The sequence below is a fragment of the Camelina sativa genome, chromosome 6, assembly GCF_030686135.1.
Source record: "Camelina sativa cultivar CO46 ecotype springtype chromosome 6, ASM3068613v1".
Taxonomy (NCBI): domain Eukaryota; kingdom Viridiplantae; phylum Streptophyta; class Magnoliopsida; order Brassicales; family Brassicaceae; genus Camelina; species Camelina sativa.
In genome coordinates this window covers 5,968,396-5,988,140 of record NC_141885.1, presented here as the reverse complement: position 1 = coordinate 5,988,140, position 19,745 = coordinate 5,968,396, and the positions used below count along the sequence as shown (strand labels likewise).

General features: G+C 40.2%; 1 non-coding gene across 1 annotated transcript; it reads right to left on the bottom strand.

Moving 5' to 3' along the window:
• Positions 1-14,031: 14,031 nt before the first annotated feature.
• On the bottom strand, positions 14,032-14,137 carry LOC147942321 (small nucleolar RNA R71). The gene has a single exon (XR_015560585.1). It is a non-coding gene; the product is annotated as a small nucleolar RNA R71 (small nucleolar RNA).
• Between the last annotated feature and the right edge of the window lie 5,608 nt (positions 14,138-19,745).

The following is a 19,745-nucleotide window of genomic DNA, read 5'->3' as shown; positions in this document are numbered from 1 at the left end:
ATTAATTCTAAAATTTGTACTCACTTCTATATAATCAAAGATCGCCTCATATTTAAATAATTTATTCAAAAACATTGCTTTCAACTTTGTTTAATTGGGAATATATTTTAATGGGAATGTAAATTTTTCTTATTTTCTTAAGCCAAAATTTCTACTACTTTCTCATTTTTCAGTTAGGAATAGGTAAAATTAATATGTTGACCAAAGAAAAGATTAATATATGAGTCTTCTTTTTCTAATACTGTATTTTAAAATTTATTGTAGTATTTTTAGATTGTTTTAATTTATATTTTAATCTTTGAATGATTTGGGATTCATATATTAACACTTCTAATTTTTTATTGTTTCTTTAATTATGCCAAATTAATTTTCTTTCAATTTCTCAACCTTGATTAGTTGGTCATAAACCTTTTTTTTGTGTGCAAATTACCATTATTCATTCAATCCCAAAGGGAGATAACGAATAGAAGCTCATCAACCTAATGAATTGATAAAATATGCTAATCAAACATAAGCGTACAACAAACATAGATAGATAGATTGGAAAAAAATAAATCATTGTTGACAGATCCATAGGAGCTCAAAGACTCTGACACCCTGGTTTGCGGAAATGTTTAAAAGAATTGATTTAGCCACATACGTCACCAAAATGCACTTATTTTTTCAGTCAAGGGTCTTGCGAGAACTTCATGATGGGTGACCTTTCCAGAAGTGATTGTCGAAATTATGCGAGTAAGGACAAAACAAAAGAAAATATCATTTGTTGATTTGTAAGGTCGGTAATCAAGTTTTTAAAGACTTCCAGACGTAACAAACCGACCACCGAATATGGGTTGGTCCACAAGCCGGGAATAGATGTAGGGCCCACTTTGGAAGGTGGGCCCATGGACTGAGAGTATATATGGACTCACTAAACAATGTAGCGGTTGAAGCGTTACAGAGACAGAGGCTACATCATGGTGTGTCAAAGACACTTCCACGAATACATTGAGAAATTTAGCATTAGTTACTATCAAAATATTTTATGACGATTGAAAAAGGTTTTGACGTTTATTGGTCGTTGGAGCAAGCTATTTTGGGATAGCAAAAAGACGTGAACATTTTATCTGCACACAGGATGAGGGCAGAGCCGAGGTTCTTTCTATGGTGGAGAAGGTTGGACACAAGTTTATCTACCCAACAGAGGAAGGTGGAGGAGGTTGGACGCAATGTTATCTCTCCAAGGGGGGGAAGACAGAGCCAAGGTTCTCTCCATGATGGAGAAAGTTGGACACAAGGTTCTCTCCATAAGGGATGAGGGCGGAGCCGAGGTTTTTTCCATGGCGGTCATACATTATTGTGATGATACATCATTGATTAGTATATTATGTTATCTATAAACACATTAAGCCAGCTATTTTACTTTCACTTTGGCATAGTTACTATCACAAATACATTGGAAAATTTAACATTAGTTACTATCAAAAGATTTTTTTTGTGAAATTAGAAAATTGTTTTTAATTTCATTGGTTGTCGGAAAGCCATTTTAAGATAGCAAAAAGACGTGAACATATTTTCTTCACATAGGAGGAGAGCAGAGCCGAGGTTCTCTCTATGGTAGAAAAGGTTGGACACAAAGTTATCTCCGCAAGGAATGAATGTGGAGGAGATTGGACACAAAGTTATCTCTCCAAGGGAGAAAGGCGGAGCCAAAGTTCTCTCCATGGTAGAGGAGGTTGGACGCAAGGTTCTCTCCATAAGGGGATGAAGGCGGAGCCGATGTTTTCTCCATGGTGGTCATACATTATTGTGGTGATACATCATTGATTAGTATATTATGTAATATATTTTTTATTCAAAATGTTTTTTGAGCCAACAATTTTAGTAATTAAAAAACTATGCAAAAGTGAAAGTAATATATTTGGCTTAATGTGTTTATACAGACAATTTCTAGATGGTGATAAAGAATATTTTTGTAACATACAAGAGTATATTTAGGTATAAAAAATATACTTTTAATAGTAAAATACATAAAAGATTTGTAAATGGATATAAATCAGTGTATTATAACAAAAATAAAATTTATATATAACATACAACAAATTTTAATAAATTTAATTTAATTTATAAAACTTCAAACCCGGACATCCGACCCATTCTCATCTAGTTAAATATAATTTGAAGTACATCTATCTAATTATTCGTCGGTCCTAATATTACGGGAAAGTGTCGAATAAAATATAGCATAAGATAAGAGTTTTTTTTTGCATAATGAAGATATGTTTGATTAAAGTTTTAATATTTTTGGATATTATACAGAGTGTATTTCAAAGGTGGCAAACTAATTAACTATAATTGTTTCAAAGCAAAAGTAACTAATCTTGGACCCTACAACACCCATTTAAAGGCAAACAATGATAATTTGCAAACATGTTTTATGAGTTGGTTGAATTAACTTTTATAATTCATGTACTCACTTCCATTCTAATCAGTTTTATTTGTGAAATGTGATAATTATCGGTCTCTAATGAGGTGTATATATATATATATATATATATAAGAGATATATATAAGAATTATATGGTCAAAAGTTACTTTTGCTGAGTTTTAAATACCTTTAACAACAAATAAAGTGGTGTCTACGATAAAGATACAATCTCTCAAAAGTCATCAAACTAGGCAATGCCTTCAAAAATATTTTTTTTAGATTGTTAAAAATCTCATGTTAGGTTCGGCGTAAAGAAGGTTTTGTCATAATTGTCTACAAAAGTTCTTCTTTTTCTTTTTTTTTTGACGAAAAAAAAAAACTTAAAACAGTTCTGAAACCCAAACTTGAAATATAAGGTTTACTTGCATATATATTATTGTATGGATATATATAAAATATAAAATATTTTTACAGCATACTAAAATTATCTTCCTAATAATTTAAATTACGTGTAATTTTAAAAAAGTTTGCATACAATTTCATTATAATTTAACTTTTTGTAATTAGAGGTACGTCCATGAGTCAATGTGAACTTTTAGAACTACTTCTCCATGAGTTTTAATTATTCATAAGCATAAATCATTTTGACAAAACATGCTTAAAAGTAATTCTATTAAAACTTTATAATCTCAAAATCATATGATACTAACGGATTATTATAATAAGTAGTTTTATTTTCTTCCGAAAATAATGGTAACATAAAGTTTAGAGCAAATTTTGAGAAATTCTAAGTCTTCAAAAACATTTTTCAAGAAACATATTACTAATAATGTAAAACTTGTTTGAGGGTTGTTTGTTGTTATTGTTTGTGTCCCCTACCAAACATCGATGCTTCCTAAAAAAAGAAAAGAAGACATTCGTATAGTATATGTTACGGTACAAAGAACACAAACACACAATAACACACTTCGAACGCGCTAAGTAAACGCTTTAATCAATTTTATAAAAACTCTCGTTTCTTACTTGAAACTAAACTCACTCTCATATCTATCTAACACAACACCCTGTGTAGATCTAAAAGAGTATAACACACACTCACCTTCAAAGCTTTTTGTATTTGCTTGATGGTTTACAAATCTCACAATCTTTATCCCATGAGTACTCGTCACTTTATAGCACCACAAACGATCTCTAACCTAGATCTTTGTGTATCCTAACTAAAAGGAATTATTCCTTATCCCTAAGAAAATATATTTCCTTATCTCTTCTTATCAAATATACTCTCAATATCTTCAAGTATATCTTGATCTCTTCTTCCTTCCTTCTCACGCATCTTGTCATCGTGTCCACAATATTTCTCCACGTCAGCACGTCACGCCACGTCAGCATATCAGCCCTCTGAGACACTTCACAGCTACCTGTTACCCTTAGAGCTCTGTTGCACTTTCAATCTCCCCCTTTTTGACTGAACTTGACAAACGAGCATCCATCGCATTTAACCTGCCAAAACATAAACAACCATCAACAATCCAAAAACAGACACAACTGTACCAACAGTGTATCACATCTCGCAAAATCATCAGGCAGATAAGTTATCACCAAAGAAGCTATGAGACCAATCAAATTATCAGACAAGTTGAAAAACAAGTCTCAAACGCTAAAAACAACCGAACACAAGTCTAAAACATGGAAAGAAAATTATAGGGAGCAGAAAAAAAAACAGCTCAAACAGCTCCCCCTCAACTCAAATTCCCCCTCAACCATCTGAATAACACTCATCTCCCCCTGCTTGGTTGGCACAGTTTAGTCAAAAATATCATGAATAACCTAGAAGTGCACACAGAGAAATGATTACTTACCAGCTTCCAAGGCATCTTGCAGAATCTGAATGGCCAACCGAATGGCTTTGCGCTCTGCAGACGTACCACTGCGAAGAACCGACTCCGCAGGCCGTGACACTGTCTTTCTTCCCTTTTGTCTTCTTCGTGTCTTGTTGCTGAAGACTCGGAACAGGGCGCTGAGCTTCCAGGAGCTGATGAATAAGACTGGGGAACGGTAGACGAAACCCCGACTGAGCTTGCAGACCCAACTGTATGATCTGATCATAGATCATTCTCCCGAAATCAAACGGAATACGATGCATGATCATGTAGATCACCATGGCTCTGTTTGCTGAAATGTACCATGTATTCACTGTGGGAGACCAGTTGTTGCAGCATATCTTATGTAAATCCTTGATCACCGGGTCCTTGATTGCCGTTGACACCAGCTGCTTGTAGGTCTTCACTTTGCTACCAGATAGAAAGAGAGCAAGATCGTCCTCCAGAATCGCAGATGTCTGTAGTCTTTGTTCGCGCACATCAACCGAAGGAAGACCGAACAAGGCATTAATGCGGCTTGGGGAAAAATCGTACACCCAATCTCTGACAAGCACCTCAACTGAGTTCCCTTTAATCTTAACTGCTGGAAGATTTTCCCAGAACTCATAGACAACATCAGAATCATAAGACCCGATTTGAGTGACAGTTTTCAACAGACCAGCTTGATCAAGCAGCTCCCTAGCTGGATCATCTACTCCCAGAGAGTAGCAAGACTCAGCAGCAACGGTTCAAGAAGCAAAAAAACCATACCTTCGAGCAGCATTAGCGGATATGAACCGCTTTGAGTCAAACTCCTTCGAAGGAGCACCACGAGACAAGGAAACACCCTTGTCTTTACCAAGAAACGGCTGTCAGCATCAGTAGCTGATTGTCGCTTACGCAGCCGAGACGAGATTCCCTGATTTGACAAGGTAGGGACAGGGAAATCACCAGTGAGATCAACAACCAGATAACGAGATCGCACCTTTCTGGCAGAGAAGATGAAGAGTCGCATGTGTCGTGATCCACCTCGACAGTAGCCGACCTGGGAAAGGGGTCCTCCGGCACTGGAGTTGCTGTAGGTGATTCATCGCGAGGTTCGTAGACGACCATCACCCGTGGTAGGGTCAATCGAGACATAAGGAGACGACGGATGTAGGGCTGATGGAGGGGTGTGAAGCTCCTCATCCGAACTAGAATCATCGTGGAAACCGCTAAACACAGATTTCATGGTGATCAAGAGTTAGAGAGCAAAAACAGAGGAGAGGAAAAAATAGAAGCTTAATCGACAAAGAACTGAAATCGCAAGGATGATGAGAAAAACTCAAAACCCTAGCCGTTCCTTTTATACACCCTCGTGAAACTTATTGGGCTGTAAAGCTTCGGCCCATCAACCATGTCAACCCTGAAAACACTCAATGAATCTGTTATGGTACATCGAATCTTTTTCCCTTTTTAACTTCAATTGCATTAATCACAGGATCCTAATAAACCACATCCTTCACCCCTTTAAGGGAAACTGAATCTGTTTATGAACCAAAATATCGGATACACACATCCACTAGCGATGAACAAGAAGACACCCAGATCGAGAAAAACACATGTGAACTTCCTCTTGCAGTATTCCATTTAGGAAGGCACTTTTAACATCCATCTGATGCAAAGTGAACTTAAGAGCACATGCCATACCAAACATAAACCTGATTGACTCCAACCTTGCCATCGGAGCAAAGGTTGCATCAAAATCAATTCCCTCAATTTGAGAATAACGTTGAGCTACTAACCTTGCTTTGTTCCTTACAATGCAGCCACTAGCATCACTCTTATTCTTGAATATCCATTTTGTTCCTACGACATTGACATCAGCAGGACGCTGAGTGAGTTCCCAAACATCACTCTGTTCAAATTGATCCAACTCATCTTGCATAGCAGCAACCCAGAACTCATCACGAAGCGCCTCCTTGTGATTCTTGGGCTCAATAGAAGAGACAAAACATGCAAATTGCACTACGTCAGAATCCTGAGAAATAGACTCCGGAACGACAACCTTTTGTTTCTTCCCAGTCAGCTGAGCAAAATTAATCTGCTTCCCTCTGGTAACTTTACCCCTATGAATCGCACCTATAACATCAGTAGAGGAGTGATTCCTATGAATCTGAGAAGTCACAGGAACTGAAACAGGTGATGATACAGGCCTATCAGAGACAACAAGACTGGCAGCTTCTGGCACAAACTTCTCAGCATCAGTTAGCAGGTCCATGTCGGAGACAATAGGCACCACTACAATTCGTAGGAAAGAGGTTTCGTCAAACACTACATTGACAGTCTCCTGAACAGATCGCAGACGTTTGTTGTAGACACGAAAGGCAGTGCTATGTCTAGAATATCCTAGAAAGATACTTTCATAACTCTTGGAGTCAAACTTACCCAACTGATCATTATCATTCAGAATATAGCATAGACATCCAAACACATGGAAATAGTGCACATTTGGAGACTTCCCTTTCTAAAGCTCATAGGGAGTCTTACTGGTCCCTGGGCGAACATGCACAAGATTGATGATATAACAGGCTGTGTTCACAGCTTCATCCCAGAACCGATGAGGCACATGATTTCCATGCAGCATAGATCATGCCATCTCTTATAGCGTTCTGTTCTTACGTTCAACAACACCATTCTGTTCTGGCGTTCTTGGTGCAAAGTATTGATGAGTAATGCCTTGATGCCCACAAAATTGCTCAAACTTGTCGTTTTGAAACTCACCACCATGATCACTTTGAATGGTTTTGATTGAGCACTTCTCACTTTTAATCTGCAAGGCAAGAATATGAAAACACTCAAGAAGATCAGATTTATCACGAAGAAACCTTACCCAGGTGTAGCGAGTGTAGTCATCCACCATCACAAAGATGAATCGTTGACCAGATATACTCTGAACTTGTATAGGCCCCATCAGATCCATGTGAACCAACTGTAGAGCATGACTTGAGCGAATGTCTGTTAGAGACCCATGAGATGCTTTGATCTGCGTGTCCTTGTTGCATGGACCGCATACAAAGTGTGGGTCACCCTTCAGCTTTGGCAGTCCGCGTACAACTTCTTGGTTTGCCAATTTCAACATTTTGCGAACATTCAAATGACCAAGTTTCTGATGCCACAACTCTGTGTCTAACTCTGCAGTGGCATTAAAACATTGCATTTCATATTTTCACATATAGCAATTATTCCCAGATCGTCTTCCTCTGAGTTTGACAGACCCTTGTTGATCAACGGCTTTGCACCTTCTTGGTGAAAGTAACATCCAAGCCTTCATCACACAATTGGCTGACACTTATCAGATTGGCCTTCAATCCATCCACCAAGAACACATCCTTCAGATGTGGTTGAGTGTCACCACTAGTTGCACCCTTTCCTCGGATTGTGCCATTTCCTCCATCTCCGAACGTGACTCTTCCACCAGCAACATCTTCTATATGAGACAAATTGTCAAGAGCACCTGTCATATGTATGGAGCATCCGCTGTCAAAATACCACTTAGCCTGATCAACCTCAGTTCTATTCGCTGTGTATGCAACATGACAGTAGAGATCATCTTTCCTGGCATACCCTTGACTAACTCTTCTAACAGCTGGATAGAAACTACCATTCTGCGCTAGATTTGTCACACGATTCTGAAACTTGTAGCATTGGGCCTTATAGTGATTTAGATGACCACAATACCATCATCCTCTTCTCCTGATGAGACCAACAGGTCGCTAAGCAGGCTTTTGGTAGCTATGTGAACCATAAGACTGTCTTCCAGGCACCTCACCATGCATAATAATCCGCATGTGATGCAGGTTCACCTTAGGGAACTGATTATGTTGACCGTTTGATGAAACAAGTTGTTCTTTGAGTTTCGGCTCAAAGTTCTGTCCTTTAACAAATTGCGTGGATTTGTCAGAGTTGATTCTTTGATACCGCAGACCCCACTTTACAGTTCTTGATTGTCCAGTACTGAGCAAGATGTCCAGATCTTTAGTTCCTTTACTCAGCATCCTGAAGTTCTTCAGTTGTTCCTCCAATTGCTTCTCAAAACGCAGAGACTTAGCTTTTTCTTCACTCAATTCCTTAGACAGCATTGCAATGTTCATCTGAAGCGTATCTCTCCCAGCAGACAGCTCACAGTTATCTTGAGTCTTTTGCACAATAGTCTGAATAAGAAGCCATATCTGATCTTCCATTGACAAGTCAGCCTCCTCTCCATCTGAGTATCAACAACATAGCTTCTACATCAGCACCTAAGCCAAACCAACTACCTGGTAAGACTGTTCAAAACCCAAGGGAGTTTACAGCTAAAGCAATCCATTTATATGAGGAAGCTGTCACTGAGGAAAGTGAAATCCAAGCTGGGGAGGGTTTGTCACAAGACAAGGCTCAGAGTGAAGGTTTTACACAGCACACAGAAAACAGAGTACCACTCGACCGTGTGCTCAACCACTCACACGATCGAGTGGCTGATCGAGCTGATCCCGTAGAAGCTGTTAAACCTGTTAGATACATCTCTCCTGCTTAAAAGCCTTCTGTACCATTCCCAGGGCGTTTCAAGGAACAAAAACTCAAAAAACTCAGGGAAATAATTGAAAAAAGGAATTGATGGCTTTGAAAGAAGAGGTTATCATTCAGTACAAAGAAGAAGAGAGAGGACCTGCTTTGGAACAGTATGCTCCATACCCTCTCTACCAAAACATGCTACTTGAGATATCACAACAGAAGGCTCAGAATCAGGATAAGAAGGATCTTGAGGAGATTGAGGGAGCCATCATTCCAACCAAACTTGAAGACCCAGGTCCATTTGATCTACCTTGATCTTTCAGTTACTTGCATTTCAACAAATGCTTGTGTGACCTAGGAGCATCTATCAGTGTAATGCCCTACTCCATTGCACAGAAGCTTGGGCATACTGACTTCAAGCCTAGTAACTTCTACTTGTGTCTAGCTGATATATCACATAAGGATGTGGTTGGTAAGATGAAAAATTACCCAGTCAAGATAGGCAAGGCAAGAATTCCCACTGATTTCCTCGTTATAGACATGGATAAGGAGTTGGAAGACCCTATCATCCTAGAAAGACCATTCCTAGCCACTGCTGGAGCTGTAATTGATGTCAAGGAAGGGCTGATAACCTTGAATATAGCTGACTGTCTGATCATGAAATTTGATATCAACAACCCAACCAACTTGCCCTCTATAGGCCAGCCTTTTGTTCTTAAAGACAAGAGAGATCATGAGGTCTCAAGTGAAGTGGGAACTCCAAAGGCTAAGTTCTTTTCTGATGAGGATTCAGTTGAAAAGCTCAAGGGTTCAGTTCAAGAGTTGACTAGCTTGGTGAAGGAACTTCAGGTTCAGATCAACAAGAGGTCTTTGAAGAAAGCAATGCCAATGTTCAAACTTAAGCAGAAACAAGGTTCAAGTTTAAAGGGTGAAGTGATCAAGAATCAACTTCACAGTGATCAAGTTACACCAGGGATGATCTCATCACCTCCTTGGTCTCCAAACCAAGCCTGAAAAGGCATCAAAAGTCAAGCTCATTGACTTTAAACAAGCTCACTAGGGAGGAAGTCCCTAAGATAGCATTGTACATAAGTCTTATTTTCCTTGTAGTTTTGATATTTTTCTTTCATATTTGTGTTGGCCAGGCCTTTATTAGAGAGAATAAATGAGTTTAGGAAGAATAGAACTTGTAGGAAGGAGTTTTTGGGGCCACTCGACCAGCCCACGAGGGGTACTCGATCGAGTGACTATAAGCCCAGGCCCAATTCTCTTTTTGCTCGATCGAGTGGAGGGAGAAGCAATTTCGAAAATTTGAATTTTGGTCAAGCACTCGACCACGTAGGCTCAAGTGGTGGGGTTGAGTGACATCAAAAGTGAGTCAAAGATTCCCAATTCAAATTTGAATGGTATGCACGCTCCACTCTTGTCTTCTTGTCCTCTTTAGCCTCTTTATAAGAAGCAAACTCGATTTTAGTCTCTCTCACTCTCTCATTTGCTAAAAACACTAAAAATCTAGCTAGAAATTTCTCTCAAGTTTCTTCTTCTTTCTCAAACTTAGTTCTTTTGGTTTTTGAGTTACTAACCTATTAACTTTGAGCTTTGAGTCTATCTCTTTCAGTTCTCTTTTAAAATGTCTTCAGGGTCTAGAGAGACATCACAACAAGCTGCCATTCACAGCTGAAGGAAAGAAGGCTGCTGATCGATTCATGGATCGTTGTGATGCATCTTTGGTCACACAGAGAGAAACGGGAGAACGCACTCAACCGCGTACTCGAGGGGGCAAACGACTGAGTGCTAGCTCGAGTAGGGGGTCGAGTGGCTTTTCGAAGAAGAAAAACCAACCTGTTGAGGAAGATCCATAGCGGACAGAGAGTGATGAGGAGATGGAGTTTACTCTTGAGGAGCACATAAGAAGACATAAGGTAAAAGGGAAGATGCCAGCTCAAGAACACCAAGAAGAAGAGATTGAAAGTGAAGAAGAAGAAGAGATGGGAGAAGAAACTGGTTCTCAAACCCCAAGCCAACTCTATGAAGCCTTCATGAAGATGAGCTTCCAAGGAACAAGATATCCCCATAAAGAAACCATGGATAAGCTGGGTATGGCTGAAGATTTTGAGTTTCTGTTTGAGAAATGCAACCTAAGCAAATTTATGGATTTGTGCTTGGAGGGGTATAGGGAAGAGAGTTGTGAATTTTTATCCACCATCAAGCTTCATCTCTTCACAAGCATGGACCAAGACATGGGAGCTGGTTACATTGACTTCAGCATCAATGGCAAGAAGTATAAACTGTAACTCAATCTGCTAGCCACACTCTATGGGTTTGAAGTTGGAAGTGAAGAGGACATGGTCATACCCAAGGAAGAACTTTTTGCTGTTTGGGAGACAATTGTAGACAATAAGCTTTATTCTTCTTCCAAGACCAAGAGTTCAAAGATATGGAGTCCAGTCCTAAGGTATTTTCACAAAGCTTTAGCAAACACATTTTTTGCTAGGAAGGAAACTGGAAACTTAAATGAGGGAGAGCTTAAGATGATTGATGTAGCACTTAATGGGATCATCACACAAGCAAGAGATGAGACTGTTATCCTTGGGAGCATTTTGGATACAGATTTTGCTATGGTCCTCATTGACCAATTCATCTATTATAGAAGCTGGGTTAACAAGCTGCATAAGAGGAACTCAACTGGAATTCTAACCATTGGAGGTATTGATAACATCATTATTTTACTCATATTAGCTATAGTTTTCATATGCATTTAGGAAGAGTTTGATATGATTTCAATGCTTTAATGTCTATTATCAAGTATTTTAGGTTTCAAGAAGGTTTTACAGGTTTTATAGCAAGAAGGACCAAAAGGCAAGGAAAATACGTTTTAGGAAAGTTTCAGAGCTTTACAGTACGGGCAACGTTTGAAGAACTTTAAGAACTCACATTTCTACTTATTTGGTGTCTATGGAAATCAGAGAGAGTCATCTTTCTTCTCGAAATGCAATCAAGTCAATCTATTCACTTATCCGGAAGTTATGTCCAATTTACCGAAGACGTATCTTAAACCGACCTAAGAAGAACCATCAAGCCAATGGGCTTTTATTGAAGGCCTGACCAGCTACCACCACGGCGGCCCAGTCCAAGTCTTCACCACCGTTCTAGAAGATTCCTACACTACCCTTGCCATGCACTTATCAAGAGAAGATGTTTCTATCCTTATAAAACCCTAACCCTAAACAAAACCCTATAAATACTCTTAAGACCGAGGGTTTGAGGTGTGCTTCTTTTGTGCCTCTAAGTTCTTCATCCATGCCACCAGCAGCCGACCTAGGGAAGAACAGAGACTCGTATACCGCCGTCGAAGCTCGTCCTCTCTCACCTCCTCTTAGAAGCCATCACCGAAGACACCAAATCTCTACTCTTCCTTATTTCTTTCATACTTACTTTGCTTTTGGGATCAAGTTACTTTTGTGACAAATAGAGAAGTTTACTTTGAACCCCCTTTTGTTTATTGATTCGTTTTTGATGTTGTTCAATATAATATCAATGTCGTTTCTTAGCATCATGAGCGAGTAGTTTTATTTGTTGGGTTCTATGGGGTGATTTAAGGGGAAATCATGTTTCGCTTCAATTCGGTTGTTAGATCATATTTTCGGTTTTATATTAGAGTTTTATTGGGACATCTTTATCTTAATGCTTATGCTTGGATTGATCACCAAGTACTGATCTAGAGAACGGGAGCGCTAACCGCGTTATCCTACTTCTCCGAACTAGTGTTATACTGAAGCCTTGCTCGTAACCTGCGTAAGTTGAGTTGCAAAGTTCGGTGAATGTATCGAACTTGTTTAACTAGCTGGTTGACACACGACGTTGCCTGCGAAAGTTGGGTAACAGAGTGTGAAGACTTTAGACTTTCATTCTATGTAAATAGCTTATTAGTTCATTAGAGTTTCGTAGTTGAGAACCTAAACCGAAAATTAGTATTTACTTGCTAGATCTTACACTGAATATTGCTTAGAACCATGAAAACGCTAAGATGACTCCCAAAACGCCCAACGCCTTAGTCTTATAGTTTTAAACCGCTTTTATTTGCATTTTATTTATTTGCAATAGTTATTAGGAAAACCAAAACCCCAATCTCTTCTTTAATCGTAGCCATAGTTCTTTCCCTTTTAATTCAATTTGTGCTTGCTATTACTCTCTGTGGGATCGATCCTAAAATTTTACAATTGATTAACTGTTCACTTTCAGTCGTCGTGTAGTCTTTTCAGGTAAAAGATTTGGAGTGAAATTCTACACACATCAAAGCTTTTTGGCGCCGTTGCCGGGGAGTAACTAGCTGCCCATTGAATTTGATAAGAACTCTCGTCTAAGACACTTTGAATTTTTCGATTTTAGTTTTAATTTATTATTTTTCGATAACCTCTATTTTCCCTTTTAGTTTCTGTTTTTGGATTTTGTAGTGCATGATTAGGAGTCAACCCACCGGAACCGTATCTCCAATTCAAGACATTGATCGACTAGAACGTGAAATCAGCAAACTTCGAAGACAACAACTCATGGCCGAAGAAAGGAACCAGGACCAAGGTTTCCTTAACCTCGACCAACCGCTGATACCTCCTGCCCTCAACGAGCAAGGAGAACCGATTCTTGCACAAGGTGGAAATCCCAAACTTGTAGCCGCTGATCCGCAACTCGACCCTGAAGTTGGCCGAGACCATCAACAAGCTCCTCGTGATGCTAATCCTCTAGGCGTGGGAGACAACCTCGATGTTCCTCCTCACCAGCCTGCTCTCGTCGTTAATCCACCACTTCCTCAAGTTGGCGGAAGACAACCTGCTTATGTGCATCCTCTAAGACGTGCCGCACCCAACCGTACCATAACCGATTATGATGCTCCTAACCAATTCGTTCAAGACCGCTCTGCTATCCGTATCACTCATCCTCCAAGACGTGATTACGAGATTAAACCTCAAATTATTGGTTTGGTGAAACAAAATCAGTTCCATGGCCTTACTACTGAACATCCGATGGACCACATTGATCTTTTTGAAGAAATCTGCTCTACAACAAGAACCAATGGAATTCCCGAAGATTAATTGAAGTGTAAGCTTTTTCCTTTCTCTCTAGCCGACAAGGCTCATAGATGGTTAAAGTCTTTACCTCCTGGATCGATTACTAGTTGGGAAGGATGCAAGTCAGACTTTCTTAGCCACTTCTACACCAAGTCTAGATCCAACTATCTTCGCAACAAGCTGTAAAGTTTTCAACAAGGACCGGTCGAATCTTTTTATGAAGCATGGGAACGTTTCAAGGACTATGAATGTGACTGCCCCCTTCATGGTTTTGCTCAAGGTAACCTCTTAAGTACCTTCTATAGAGGATTACACCCTAAGTATCAACTATCACTCGACCCAGCCAGCAATGGAGATTTCACTACGAAGACCGTTCAAGAAGGACGAGCTCTCGTCGACAACCTTGCTGCAAGTAGTAGCAACACTTGCACTGATTTTGATAGAACCATCCGTTCTAGCAGATCCAACTCTAAGGAGATTGCTGACCTCAAGAACATGATGAACCAACTTCTTAGGAACCAACAACGTGGAGTAAACGCTTGTGAGACTATTAACAATGGGAACATGGAGCCTTTTCAGGAAGATTCTTTTGACCAAGAAGGAGAAGTCAACTATGTTGGTGCTCAAGGATACTACCAAAACCGAGGGTACAACAACAACTTCAACAACAATTTTAGAAACACTTCTAACGTTTCTTATAGGAACCCAAATGTAGAGAATCCCCAAGATCAAAATTATCCTCAGCAAGCTAACCGCTTTCAAGGCAACAACTTTGGTGGAAACAACAACAACTTTCATCCGCGACCCCAATTCAACAATATCAAGCCGCCTTTCCAATCCGGACCAGCCCAAGCGCCTACCACTCAAGCTGATGCTAATACCAACACAAAGATGCAAGAACTCCTTGTTGCTTTTCAAAAGCAATCAAGAGAGATCAACTCAAGGATGGACAACATCTATACGAAACTGAATGGGAAGTTTGAAAGCATTTCTATCCATGTCAAGAAGCTTAAAACTCAAGTTGCTCAAATCATTAATGCTGTTCCACGCCAAGTTAGTGTACTTCCAGGAAAACCCGAAGAGAATCCTAAAGGATATTGCAATGCTATTTCAGCCGTACCAGCCCTCACTGACCAAGCTTGATTGTTTAAATATCTCTTCTGGGTTGGGTGTGCTCTAAGATGTTCTTATATCTGAGAGGGTAAGAACATATCCAAGGTTGCTTAGCATCATGCCAATGTTTAAGCTTCTGGATAATACTAATGCTGGAGATTACTGTTCCTATCCCAAGAGATTGGTTGTGTAGGAAGGTTTTTGACATGTGATGATCTGGATCTTTATGCCTGCTTTTTTTATGCAATAGCTAGTGAGAACTAGATCTAGGAGTATCTAAGCTTGATTGTTATTGTCATGAGAACGGATTAACAAGTATTGGAAGATCATTGTCTAGAGATTAATCACTGTTGATTGAGGTTTGTTGGTCAGTTTAGATTAGCATAGCTCAAGTCCAGCCCATGAATCCATCCCTAGGACCTTCTGTGTTTATTGATTTCTCTATTTGATTACTGTTATCCGCTTTCTGTTTAATTTACTTTCAACCTGCTCTGTTTGATTGTTAAGTTCTGTTTCTGTTATTCGTAGCTTCCCACTCGACCCAGTACTCGATCGAGCATACGATCGAAGGCCTGCTCGAGTCCTTTTCCCAGTACTTGCTTTATGTCCTGCATCTTTCTAATTTCATTTCTGTTTCATTGCATATCTTAGTTTCAGTTATTATCTTGCATTTACATTTCTGTCATCAAACTGTTACACCAAAACCATCTTCATATCTGGCTTAACTTAGATAATTGTTTACATCTTGACTGCTTGCATCATACTTATTATGGATTGACATCTCTTATACTGCAACTGCATAAGAGTAATTGAAACCTCTTGCATTCCACCGTATTATATATCTTTGGTTTCAGCTTGTGTTTGTTGTCTGATTGCATCATTCATACATTTATAAGTATTTCAAAACCACCAAAAAAGATTTGTTTCAACCGACACCTACTGGGGTTGCATCAACCGACACAAGGTTCACTTGCATCGACCGACACTCACACTGCATCGACAACGCATGCTCGACATTATGTGAAATCCCTAAATGCATTGACCGACGCCTCCACATGGCATCGACCGATGCTCCTAGGTCAATCCGCGTCGTCCTCGCATTGCATCGACCAACACACAAAGTGCATCGACCAACGCACCTGCCGAGCATCGATTTCCCCGAAGCTTCTCTTTGGATCTTTGTTCCTAAAACATCAAAACTATATCCCAAGCCACAAGAAAGCCTCACAAAGTCCAAATATCATTCTAACAAGCCACACAACACATAAACAAGCAGATCAGAGAAATCTCCAGCTTAGATAAGACATGGTCATGCACTTACCTTTGTCGTAGAAGATTCTGAACCACAAACAAGCAAGAACACGCTCCTAGGAAGCTCCTACAACGATCCCAGCTATAGATCTCTACAAAAACGACTCCAATCTCCTAAAATCCTCAAGAACGCTCAATAACCTATTTCTCCCTTTCTAATCTCTCAAAAGCAGCCAAAATCTCGGCCACAACACGACAAAACCCTTTTATAAGCGGGTTCATGGTTTACCTAACCCCAAAACGTAACATTTAACTTAAACTCGTCCGCGCAAAACCGACCTTGCATCATCCGATTCACATAGTGCATCGATCGATAAACCCTCTAAACCGGGATTCTGGTTTGCGGATGTTACAGGTTCTCCGGAGGGGATGGTGGTTCCACTGGTACCGAGATCTTGAGGGTGACAACCCAAGAGTGAGACGGTATGGCTCAAGGACGGTGGTCCGAGAGTGAGATCGGTATAACTCAAGGTTTTGACCTGAGAGTGGATGAGTTGGGAGAAAATAATGTCTAGGTCGTGTGAATAAGCATAGTGACCGAATGTAGATGTCGTGGTTGATGGTGGTTCAATCCTGGGGTTTAGTGTTGACCAGTGGGGTTAGGACTTTATTTGACCAGTGGGGTCAGGACTTTGTTTGACCAGTGGGGTTAGGATAGTGTTGACCAATGGGGTCAGAACTTTGTTTGACCGGTGGGGTCAGGACTTTGTTTGACTGGTGGGGTCAGGATTGTGTGGACCAGTGGGGTTTGGATGGTGTGGACCGGTTGGGTCGGAATGGTATTGATCGGTGGGGTCAGGATGGAATGACCAGTGGGGTCAGGGTTGTTTGGACCAGTGGTGTCCTGGTTACGGAGAACCGTGGTTGACGGTGTTCAGTCTGGTCAGAGGATATGCGGGTCGTGGTGACGGGTGCACGGAGGTCTTTGGCAGATGGACGTTATTGCGGGATTCGAGGACGAATCCTTGTTAGTGGGAGAGAATTGTAACATCCCGAACCCAAATTTAGGGTGGGTGTCGATCGACACCAAGGAGGGTGTTGGTCGACATCCCTAAATTGGGGTCATTCGGTTTGTTTTGAAATTGCTCAGTTTAACTTGGTTTAGGTTTGGAGAGAAAACCCTATGTCTTTTAAAGGCTCGATAGCCTCTTTCTGGAGGGGGGGGGGGTTATCGTCGCTTCTGGAGAGAAGGAGAAATGGTGAGTTTGATGCTGAGAGCAAAGAGAGCGTTGAGGTGGATTAAGAGAAGGAGATGAGAGATCCATCATCTATATGTGTGTGGAGAAGGATGTGATTACTTGGTGGAATATTGAGAGAGACAAAGAGGCTATCTCCTAGCTATTATCCATGTAAGTCGTGTTGTTATGTGTTTATCTGATTAGGGAATCAATGGTTGTGAAGGTTTATGAGATTTTCGCGAAAGAGAGCTTGAACGGAGATTCTGTTCATGATTTCTGGGCTAGTGTCGTTCGACACCAACACCTACAGACACACATCCAAGACTGGTTTGAGATGGCTACTTCATGGAAATATTTGGAGGATGAAACGGAGTCTGATTTGGGTGAAATTTGATAGGTAGCTTCGTGGTGCTATAATCTTCATATCTAATGATGGGTTTGTGAAATTACCGGTTGGTTTCTGATTTAATCAAGTTTTTGTATCTTGGTCTGGCATAGAGAGTTTTGTGGTAAGATTGGGGTGTCGACTGACACCAAGGTGGTGTCGGTCGACACCAGCATGTTGTTGTGTGTTTGGGTCATAGGAGGATAGCTGGAGTTAGGTTTGATTTTTGTGGTAAGATTGGGGTGTCGAGCGACACCAAGGTGGTGTCGGTCGACACCAGCATGTTGTTGTGTGTTTGGGTCATAGGAGGATAGCTGGAGTTAGGTTTGAATGATAATAGATTGACTGAAGTGATGTCGTGGGCATCGGGAATAGTAGAGGAGTTGATAGTGAATTGGAGTATTTGTGTGGAAGTGTTGTCCGTGGCTGGACGGAATCAAATATTCCAGCCCACCTCTCTTGTTACTCGGTTGCTAGGGGTAGTTGGTTGTGCGACTCAATAACTAGATGAGTTGGGGTTTGGTATGTTTGTGAGAGTTTTTGTAAGGAGCGATTTCTACGCCGGTTGTCTTGTTGGAATTATGGGGTTCCGGTGAGATCGTTTCCCATGGATCATGTGTGAGGATTGGGAATCCGGGTGTGGTCATTTCACTCTGGAAAATTCTAGAGGTCGCCGGTTCGAGGGACGACCTTGGGAGGGGACCATATAAAATGCTCTGAGCCCTGGCCAGAGGGGATGTACTGGTCTAGGCCCGAAACCTCTTAGTAATTCAAAAAAAAAAATCACTTTTCTTGTGACCTAATGTTATCCATGTTTTAGTTTTTTTTCCATGTTTTAGTTTTTATCTTAATATCATTAAAGACTCGATAACAAGGAGTAGAGATTTGGGGTACTATCAAGTGGTCTAGTGATTAGTATTTTCATGACCGTTGATTCTCATTTTGTAGATCGCCACAAAGGTTTTGTATTCTGCTTCTGTCACTCTATTAAGATTATTAACTCGCCTCTCTTGTTTAATCTATTTATGATACTTTTCTATTAACTTGTTTTAGTTGATGTTGGTTGCTGTTAGTCTTGGGCAAAAAATCCTGATTCGAAAACATGAACCGGAACCGACCCGAAAAACCTGATTCGGTTTAGGTTCGGGTTATGCCATTTTATCCTATTGGATCCTATATGTATGGATATGTGGATATCGGTTCGGTTTGGGGTTTACCTAATACCCAAACGGGTAACCTGAAAATCCGAAACATTTCAATTAAGGAGCAAAGAGGGCTTAGGGTTCTTAACATTTCAATTGTCGTTTGAGCTTCTTCCTCGATACTCGACTCTCTCTTTCTACTTTTTGTCACCCTTTATATGAAACATCGAGACAAAAACACAAACCTGGCAACCTTGAATAATATTTCGAAGATCTATGTGCCTTCTCCACCTTCTACGTTGTCGAGAATCTAGTCAGAGGTAAGGTTGTCATCTCTACTTCTCTATCACTTTCATACTTCTGTATTTGCTTGTTTGAAAATTAAGCTTTAGGTTCTAGGTCTTGGAACAGGTTTGGATTTGGATTATGCCATTTAACCAGTCAGCATCGCCGATGACTTGGGTATGCTACTACTTGTTATAGCTGGTAGCCGCTTGTGCAGTTGTATGAATCTAAAACCTGCAGGAAGTGATAAAAGCGCTTGGTTTATGGGACAAGAAGTATAGAGACGAACATGTGGTTTATTCCAATCATTAAAAAAAAACTGTGAGCAATCCGATATGGCTTTACATCACCCAAAAGTTGAAAAAGAAAACGGAAAATTAAAATTATGTACTGAGAAGATGATACTATAGAATATGGTTTGTAAGAACTATAAGAACAACGTACAAACTCACTTTATTAGCTTAAG